We start from the raw sequence: 9,958 nt of genomic DNA on the forward strand, positions 1-9,958 counted from the left end.
TCTTAATTTTATGTTCAAATTCGAGAATCTCCAAATGTATGATTTCAAAATTAAATTGAAAAAGCACAATTTCAAAACTTCAAGAATTTAATATATTTCGATAGAAATTTCCAAAAATAGATCATTTAAAATTCAGAGAAATGAAACTTCTATTATATCAAATTAATAGCATTAAAAATTGAATAAGTTGAAAGTTTAAACTTTCGAATTTTAATAAATTCAAATTCGAAACGATTAAAATTGGACAATTTCAAATTGAAAACTAAATTAAATATTCCAAAGTAAAAACTCCGGAAATTCTAGAAATCTGGGTTTTTAATCGATTTAAAATATTATGATTGAACATAAAAATTGACTAGACAAATTTTTCCAAAATAAAAAAATAATTAAACCTTGATTTTCACCGCCAAAAATGGAAAAAATTTCAATTTTGAATCTTTAAAACTAATGTATTTAAAAAGAAGCATTTGAAATTAAAAGTAATTTTAAATTAAAAATATTAAGAAATGTACACTTCAGAAACTTGAAACTTAAACAAATCGAAACTCTGTTTAAAACTAAACTAAAAAATTATTCACGAAGTATTGTGATATTTAAACTCTTTTTTAGTATATCCCTTAAAAATTTCTATTACTTTAAGTAAATTTATTCGTTTAAAAATAAAAAAATTTTCAAATTGTCAATTTTACTTTTTGAAATTCAACCATATGAATTATGATTGTAAAATTTAAATCACTTTAAATTCAAATTATTTAAAAATTAATCATGTTTAATTATGCATTTATAATTTTTGAAAATCTAAATTTTAAATGCAAAATTTAAACTTATGATAAGTGAAAATTGAAAATCTAGTATGTACTAGAAAAATTCAGATTCCTAACATTGAATCCAGTGAAAATTAAAGAAAATATTGAATTGTTTAATAGAGAAATTGTTTGTTTTCTAAGTTTGAAATTTCTCACTTTGTGGAAAATTCTTTAAAAAACTTTGAACTTTCATGTCTAGTTCTAAAATCTGCTCACTTTAAAGAAAATTGTTAATTTCTGAACGGAAAAATAATACAATAATGCAGTAAAAACAATGGATTTTCAACAAAAACAAAAAAAACGTTTTCGACCAAAAATGGAATAGTTCAATTTCCTGTTCAGAAAATTATTTTTGAACTAAATATTAAATAGTATAATTTCCTGTTAAGAAAATTAATTTAAGAAAAAACAAATATTTAAATAATATAGTTACATTTTTAGCCATAGAGATGAATTTTTAACTAAAATAATAATTCATCAAACAACAACAACAAACTTTTCAGAAAACTAGTATCATTTTAAACAACATTTTTTTACGAAAAATTGAATAATTTATATTCCAACCTATAATATTTTGATATTAAATTTCTTTAAATTGAATTTAAAGAAAATAGACGAATTTTAACTAAAATAACTAATTTTTAAGTTCAAAAGTAAAGTTTCAACAACAACAACAATTTTTTAAAAATAAAACAGTTAAATTTTAATCGAAAGAAATGAATTTGCGCTTAAAAATGTATAAATTTTCAACCGAAAATATGGAATTTTTAACCAAAAAGATGAATTTTCAAACAAGAAGATTACTTTTTTACCAAAAAGTTGATTTTGCAACTAAAAAATTAACTTTTAATAACAAAAAGCAACAAAAAAACAAATCAGTTAAATTTTTTGTGATACTTAGAGTTTTAGCCAAAGAAGTAAATTATTAACCAAAATAAATGGATTTTTAAACAAACAAAAATAATTTTCTGTAAAAAAAGGCAATTTTCGCATCTTTTCGTTGATTACTATTTATTTATGAATCCTAAACCTTATTTATTGAAATCTTGTATGTTATTTTAATTCTTTCAAAATATATAAATCTTCTACACAACATAAAACTAAAAAAAAACTGGTTAAGAAGAAATTAAAAAAATATTTTATACACTTCGAATATCTTTCAAAGTTTGAAAATAATTTTAATATTCTTTTACTTTCAAACGAATCTTAAGAAATGTTTGTTATTTTCTTTAAATCTTTTTAAACTTCCCAAAAGTTTTAAAATTTGTTTTCGAAATGTTAAAAAATAATTCTGGTTCAAATTTTTTTTAGAAACATTTTAATAAATCCTGCAAAGTTGAAAAAAATTGCCCTCAAATATTTTAAATTTTTTTCGACAATTTTGAAAATCTTTTAAAATTTTTACAACAACTTTAAAGAACCTTCTAAACTTAATTTTTAAAAACAATTTAAAACTCTATCAGGAATTTTAAAACAAATTGGTTTATTTTCTCGAAACCTTTTAAAATTCTCAAAATACTTCTAAATTTGGTGTTTGAAATTTTCAAAAATCTAGATTTGGCTGTACATTTTTTAAACCTCTCCAAGTTTAAAATTATTTTCACTCTTTCTAAAACTTCTATTTATTTTTGTTTAACTTAATGGAATTTTCCTTACATTTTTTTTCTATAAAATTGAACAAAATTGTAGTCGCTGTTTTGTAAATTTAGAAAAAATCTTTAAAATTTGCCTTATAGTCTTCCAGATATTTTCTCACTAATTTATAAAATAATTTTAAATGTTTTGAAAAGCTTTAAACATTTAGATTTAGATTCCGATTTCGAAAAAAATATTTCGAAATCTTAAAACTAATTCTATTTAATAAATATCATTTTGATTTTTCCCAGGAACCTTAAAAAGACATTTATTATCTTGAAACGTTTTAAAATCCTTCAGAAGATTAAAAATTTTATTTAAAAACCTTCTTAAGTTCTGAAGTAATATTTTATAATACAAAATACAAAAACTTGGAATTCAGAAAGGGACATCTTTAGAAGAATCTTTTTCATCCTCTGACTGACCTCGATTACGTTCACCGTTTGACTCTTCCAAAAAAGGTCTTCACACAACAGGTTATACCTAAACCGTTTTTCAATAATTTTCACTAATTCATTTTCAGATAACTTTAAAAAATAAAAAATATTTCAAATAAGCGATTACCCACACTGTTAGAAATTTTTGTACGAATTTTCAGAGACGCGTCATTAAAACTTTATGCAGAAAACGTTTCTAAATTTTCCTGAACTGTAACAAGAAATTTCAGCAACCGTGACTGGATGAAACACCAGTCACGTTTTTAAAAAATTTTAATTAAGTTTAGGAATTTTCAGTTACTATAACCGAAAATTTCAAGCGATTAAAAAAATTGTCGGTTGATTAATTTTAATACAAAACCTTTAATGGTATTTTTTTCACATTTGATGCATTTAGTAGATATATTATTTAACATAATTGTTTACATATAAACTTCTATCGTTAATAGTCTCACTACAATTTTTATTTTAAGATTAAATATATATTGCAAATTTATATTAAAATTAATTAACAAAATAATATATTTTCTCTATACATTACATGTGTGGAGAAGTTTACTCACAAGATTTACACAAAATGTTATTTTATTTTTTATACATAATATCAACATGTAAGTTTTTTTTAAATTGAATTTTCAATCCAGAAATATCATTTCTCAGCCAAAAAATTAATTTTTAGCAAAATAGTTAAAAATTAAAAGAAAGAAATGAATTTTCAACTATAATTTGAATGTTGCACAAAATAAAATTATTTCTTAAGAAAGTGGTTAAAAAAAATTTTTTAAGTTGAATCCTCTGACAGAGAAAAAATTAACATCCAAACAAACAGTAGAATTTTTACCCAATTAAGGGAAAATTTTTAATAAAACAGATACATTTTCAAATAAAAATTACAAATAAGAAAAAAAAATTTGAATTTTCATCAGGAAAAGATTTTATTTTGAATTTTCAACATCAAAATATAGGTTTTAAACAAGAAGTAAATTTTGTGCGAAATTTATAATGGAATTTTAAACTCGAAAAGACGATCTTTCAATGAAACAGTTAAATTTTTGATAAAAAACGCTAACTTTTATGAAAAAATTGTTAAATTTTTATAAAAATAGTTTTATTTTTTTTAAAAAAGTCATTTTTACAAAAATAGATGAATTTTTAATTAAAAAAGACAAATTATAAAAAAAATAGTTCAATTTTTATCAAAACAAGATTTCAATTTAACTTTTAAACGTAAAGGCATGAGTTTAGGTAAAAATAAATTTTCTATAGGAATAATTGCATTTTTTACCCAGAAATATAAATTTTAAACAAAACAGCTGCATTTTTAACCAAAATAATGACTTTTTTTTACCGAATTCTTGAATTTTTAACAAAACCGTTGCATTTTTATTAGAGAATAATGCAATTTTTAGTAAAGTAGATGAAGTTTAAAAATAAAAATAGAATTTCAAATGTAGTTGAAATGTCAACCAAAAAAGATTTTATTTTGACGTTTGAACATGAAAAAACAAGTGTTTTAAAATAAGTACAATTTTCTACGAAAATAGTTGAATTTTTCACCCTAAAAGATGAATTTTCTTTCCAACATAACAGTTCAATTTTTAATCAAAAAAAGACTATTTAACCATATTCTTGAATTTTAAACCGAACTATTGCATTTTTTTCGAAGAAAGATGCAATTTCTAGTAAAATATATGAATTTAAAAAATAAAAAGACAGCTTTTCGAAAAATGGTTGAATTTTTAACCCCAAAAGAAAAATTTTAAACACAACAATTGCATTTTTAACCAAAAAGGATATCTTTTCACAAAAATGGTTGAATTTTCAAACAAATACCTAAATTCATAATCAATAAGTTAATCTTGTGAAGGAAGGAATATTAATATTCAAAGATCAAAATCTGAAACTTGTAACAATGTTACCCTAGAATCTTTTATAAACGAAATAAAACAATTTCAAATTAAAATTGAAAAAATTCCCAATTTTTTATATTTGACAGTTTAAAGTTATAGGAATTCTCTGATTTTACATTATTTTTGTTCCTTAAATTACTGACTTTTCCCTACCAAAAAACATTATTTAATTTTACAAAAAAAAATTGTTCGCTTGGTTTGTTTTTGATCACCCAGGTTCGTTTGGCGCGTGATATTCCGAAAAATTGTGTACAAGAATAAAGTACACTCTTTCCGTAACAAATCATAATAAAATATAAAGGAATCTGCATTATCATCAGAGATGGTTACTATGGACTAGAGAGAAAATAAATTTTTTCAAAATTTTAAAACTATAATTTCTGAAAAAGATTGTCTCATTATGCTCCACTGGGAAACGAACCACCGGACCAGTAATCGGAAGTTCTGTGTTTCGATTCCCTGTGGAGCGAAGTAACAAGATCATTTTTCGAAAAAATGTAATTTTAAAACATAACAAAATCGCTTGAAAGTAAATTTAATGTAAGAATTAATGAATTTTTCATTCAGCAACACAATTTCGTAAATTTCAGTTACTTTAGTGTCTTAGCACCATTAAATACAATTATATTTTTTTCTTTAATTCTAACCTATTCCATTTGCATCTATTGCATTCTCTTTAATAAGTAATATAGATAGAATTTCTATCTAGTTTATTTTAAATTCCTTTTAATTCTTCTAATTCTCTTGCCAATAATATTGTTCCAATTGTTCCCCTCCATCAATTAAATTAATCAAAGCAATCCTTCTCTGTCCCTCTCAATCCTTCTCATTTGTAACCGGTCCCCCTTGAGGGGATCAACAATTTAATTCCTGTGTGAAAATATTCAAGACATTTTTCGCACGGGTCGTCGAATAACAAGCTCCATTAAATGAATGATTGCCTCTACGATCGAAGGAGCCCAACGTCGAATTGAGTTTAAGATTCGTTGGATTGTAGGTTACTCCTTGAAGACGGGACTCACGTTTAACTTCTGAGATGTATGGCTCGTACGTGCCGCGTATGATGGAGAGATTTGGGAGGGGGCTGCAGGCAAACATAGTACTCAAGGAGGAACGAGTTGGGTCTCAGCGGCCGAGGAGTGGGGAGGAGAGGGGGAAGGGCCCAGAGAGACGAAGAGCCGAAGTAGCAGACTGCTACTTTGGGTCTTCGTCTCTCTGAGCCCTAACCCCTCTCCACCGCACTCACAGAGAATGAGTGGAAGGTGCCGGAGGGAAAAGGAGACGAGCATCCGAAGCAGTGCTGGCCGATTGACCTGCGGCTGGGACACGGATGGCCCGTTATACCCCAGGGTCACGTGTGATGCAATGAGAGTCTCACAGATGCTCCTATTCTGACGGCCACTCCCCCTCTCGTCATGTCATTCTTCGAAGAGCCAACAGGTTCATTAATACGTCTAGCAAATGGGTTCGAAATCTGGAATCGGCTGCTCTAATATCGAAGATTTTTTTTTTAGATATAGATTGTTTTTGTAAATAGGGTAATTAATGTCTTATGAAATTTTGGTTATGTTTTTAACTTGGAATTTTTTATGCAAAGTTTTTAAAAAACGGTGTGACCCAGTTTCTTCAGTTCTTTATAAGGAAGTCGGTTTGCCAGAGATACATTTTTTCAAATGTTAATTATTATTTCATGAACAATAATTTTACTGTTTTTTAAAGATTAAAGTAAAGATTATTAATAAACCGAAGCAAATTATTTCGGCACCCCCCCCCCCCCTATTATTTCACGTAACTTTTAGTTTCAAGAAAATCCCTAATTTAAAATTCCCTAATTTTACCTTGACTAATTTTTCATTGATGCAAACTCCGGAAAAAACAAGAATCCAACGACCAAATTTAGACTACAACGAACAAACCGAAAATGCTCTTATTGTAAACTGAAAAATAATTTCGTACCAAAATAGAAAAGAGGAAAGAAAAATGAAAAGCCAACCAACCACATCGCCTTGTCTTCTTATTTTTCTCTCCATTTTTTTTTTTATTTGTGTCCAAGATTGAAAAAAAAAATTTTCAGATTTCAATAGGAGAATTTTTGGTTTGTTCGCTCTGGTCCAAATTTAGTCGTTGGATTCTGGATTTCTTAGGAGTTTTCATGCATCTGATTATGAAGGAGATGTAGTTCGTTGCCTTTTTCTTTTCTCTTTTTTATTTTTGTCCAAATTTTTTTGTTTTAAATTTTTCAGATCACATTGAATCTTTTATAAACGGAAGAAAACATTATTTCAGATAATAATTATATTTTTTTAAAATTACTAATTTATTTTAATCAAGAAAGTGTCTTTTATGCTATAAGTGATTACTTTTAAACAAAATACTAGCATTTAAAAAAAAAATATTAAATTTTGAACAGAATAGTTGAATTTGGAGTCTGAATAGATTCATTCCTCACGAAAAAGTATCATAGTTAATGTTTCAATCAAAAAAGATAAAATTTATACCAAAAAATAAATTTTAAAACCAAAAAGTCGAATTTTCAATAGATCAAGATTTTTCGCTCAAGAAATAAATAAAAGTTTATTCCAACAAAAATGAAATTTCAAGCTAAAAAAATATTTTTTTCCAAACAACGAGAATTTTTAGTTGAAAAAATCAATTTTACACAAAAATAGACTTTTAGACTGACAAAATAGTCAAACTTTCAACCAAAGGGATGACTTTTCAACTAAAAATATAAATCTTCAACAAGGAAAAAATGATTTTCTAACAATCTGTTTCAACCGAATCTTTTAAATTAAATGGTTAAATACTTAAGAAAAGAAAAATCATTTTTAAACAAAAAATTGCATTTTCATAAAAAATAGAATTTCTACTAAAGCAGATGAACTAAAGCAGTTGACTTTTCACGATCGAAAATGTATTTCGAACACTTGGAGCATACATAACTTTTTTCGATCACGGAGGGCACTGTGTGTCTTTTTTAAAAAAAAATGTCTAAAAACTTGAAATTTTTTCATTTTTTTATATTTGTAGCTAAAATTTTTATCTTTAAATCTATTCCTGACTACAAAATATTTAATGGTCTGAGAGACCCAAAGGGTGTCTCGAGGGTTAAACAGAAAATGAGTTTCTACGAAAAAATTGAATTTTCCATTCAGAATGAAGAATTTGTAACCGAAAGGGATGAGTTTTGAACAAATTTGTTGAATTTTCTACCAAATTGTATTATTTTCATCGAAGAAAGGTGAAACTTGTATTAAAACAGATGATTTTTTATACGAAAACGACAATTTTTTTAAAGTTAATCTCTCTTCCAAAAAAGATTTCAGTTCATTCGTCAAATTAAAAAAAAAAAAACCTTTAAAAAACAACAAAGTGAAAATTGTAAACAACAAGTGAATTTTTTGCCAAATAGTCAAATTTTTAACCAAAGAGTATGACTTTTTGGCAAGATTGTGAAATTGTCAAACAAAAAATTGCATTTTTGTCTAAGAAAAATGAAAATTCTACTAAGGCAGGTTCATTTTCAAAGTAAAAGACAAATTTACAAAGAAAAAGTTAAATTTTCATTCAAAAAGATTTTAATTGACTTTTTAACATAAAAATACGAATTTTAAAAAAAATCTAGGAAATTGTTGAATTTTTATCCACGAAAAATGCAATATTTCTACTAAAAAAAAGAACTTTTAAGCTAAAAAAATTTTCTTTTCTGAAAAATGGTTTTCATCCAAAAATTAATTTATTTAAGTTGATTTTTCAGCAACAAAAATATAAATTTCAAATAAAAGGTGATGTTCCACGTAAAGAGTTGAACCTGCAAACCAAATGGATATCTTTTCAAAACAAATTTTTAATTTTTAAACAAATAATAAAATTTAGAACTAAAAATACAATCTTCAGAACCCCCTTCCCCCTTCGTAACAAATCGTAACAAAATGTTTCATGTACTTAATTTTTGAAAATTCGCAACATTTCAACTATTTATTTTATTTTTTTAATCAAAAACTCATCTTTTTTAGGAGAAATTTTCTATTTTTACATATAGTTGCAACTATTTGGTAGGGAATTCAACAATTTTGTTTAAAAATAATACTTTTTGGTTGAAACTTCGTCTTTTGGGATTAAAATTTAATTTTTTTCGTAAAAACTTATTTCTTGTTTAAAAATTTATTGTCTGATTGTAAAAGTTTAACTGGAATCTTTCTTGGATTATAAATTCAACTTTTTCTAAAATAAAAATTCACCTGTTTTGAGAGAAATATTTTTCTTTTTTTAGATAAAATTGCAACTATTTGGTAGAGAATTCAATCTTTTTTTTAAGCCATCCTTTTTAGTTAAAAATTCCTCTTTTTCAATTGAATTTTTGTTGTTGAAAATTTAGCTTTTTGATTAAAAAATTTATCTGCTTCAGTAGAAATTTCATTATTTTATGAAAATGCAACTTTTTTGTTAAAAATTATACTTCTTTGCTTGAGCATTCAACTATTTTGCTTGAAAGATATGGTTTAATCACTTTGTTAAGAAATCATTTTTTAAAGATTTATATTTTCAATTGAAAATTATTCTTTTCTGTAAAAAATTTAACTATTTTTTAAAAAAATAATCATTTATATTTCAAATTCAACTACTTGGGTAAAAGTTAAACTGAAATTTTATTTGTTTAGCTCATGACTTATGTCTTTGTTAAAAATTTAGCTGTTGAGTCAAAAAGCCTTATTTTTTTTATTGAAAATTAATTTTTCAACTCAAAATGTAAATTTTTTATTTTTTAAGAATGATTTTTTTAGTTGAAAGTTATCCTTTTTTGGTGGAAAAAAAATCATTTGTTCCTTTTAAAATTTCAAGTTTGTTGAGTAACCATGCATCAGTTTTGTGAAGAAATAATTTTTTTGGTGAAAAGTTTCATTTTTTGTTTGAAAATTAATTTTTTGTGAGAATTTTTTGTTGAGTTAAAAATCTTCATTTGCTAAAAATTCTTCTCTTTGGCTCTAAAATTCTTTTTTTTTGTATAAATTTCATCTGCTTTGATTGAAATATAAACTTTACTGTTTACTGTTTTATTTCGTTTTCAGAAGATTATGTGTTTAAATGTGAGTAATGAATGAATTTTTTTTATAAGATAAAATATAATTTTATAATACATATTATAATTATAATAAAATATAAAAAAACA

The 9,958-nt window shown here is 24.7% G+C and overlaps 1 protein-coding gene across 3 annotated transcripts in view; it reads right to left on the minus strand.

Moving 5' to 3' along the window:
- Window positions 1-9,958, minus strand: part of LOC117171832 — a 90,299-nt gene that overhangs the window by 42,285 nt on the left and 38,056 nt on the right. The window lies entirely within an intron of this gene.

This window comes from Belonocnema kinseyi, chromosome 4 (assembly GCF_010883055.1).
Source record: "Belonocnema kinseyi isolate 2016_QV_RU_SX_M_011 chromosome 4, B_treatae_v1, whole genome shotgun sequence".
NCBI lineage: Eukaryota > Metazoa > Arthropoda > Insecta > Hymenoptera > Cynipidae > Belonocnema > Belonocnema kinseyi.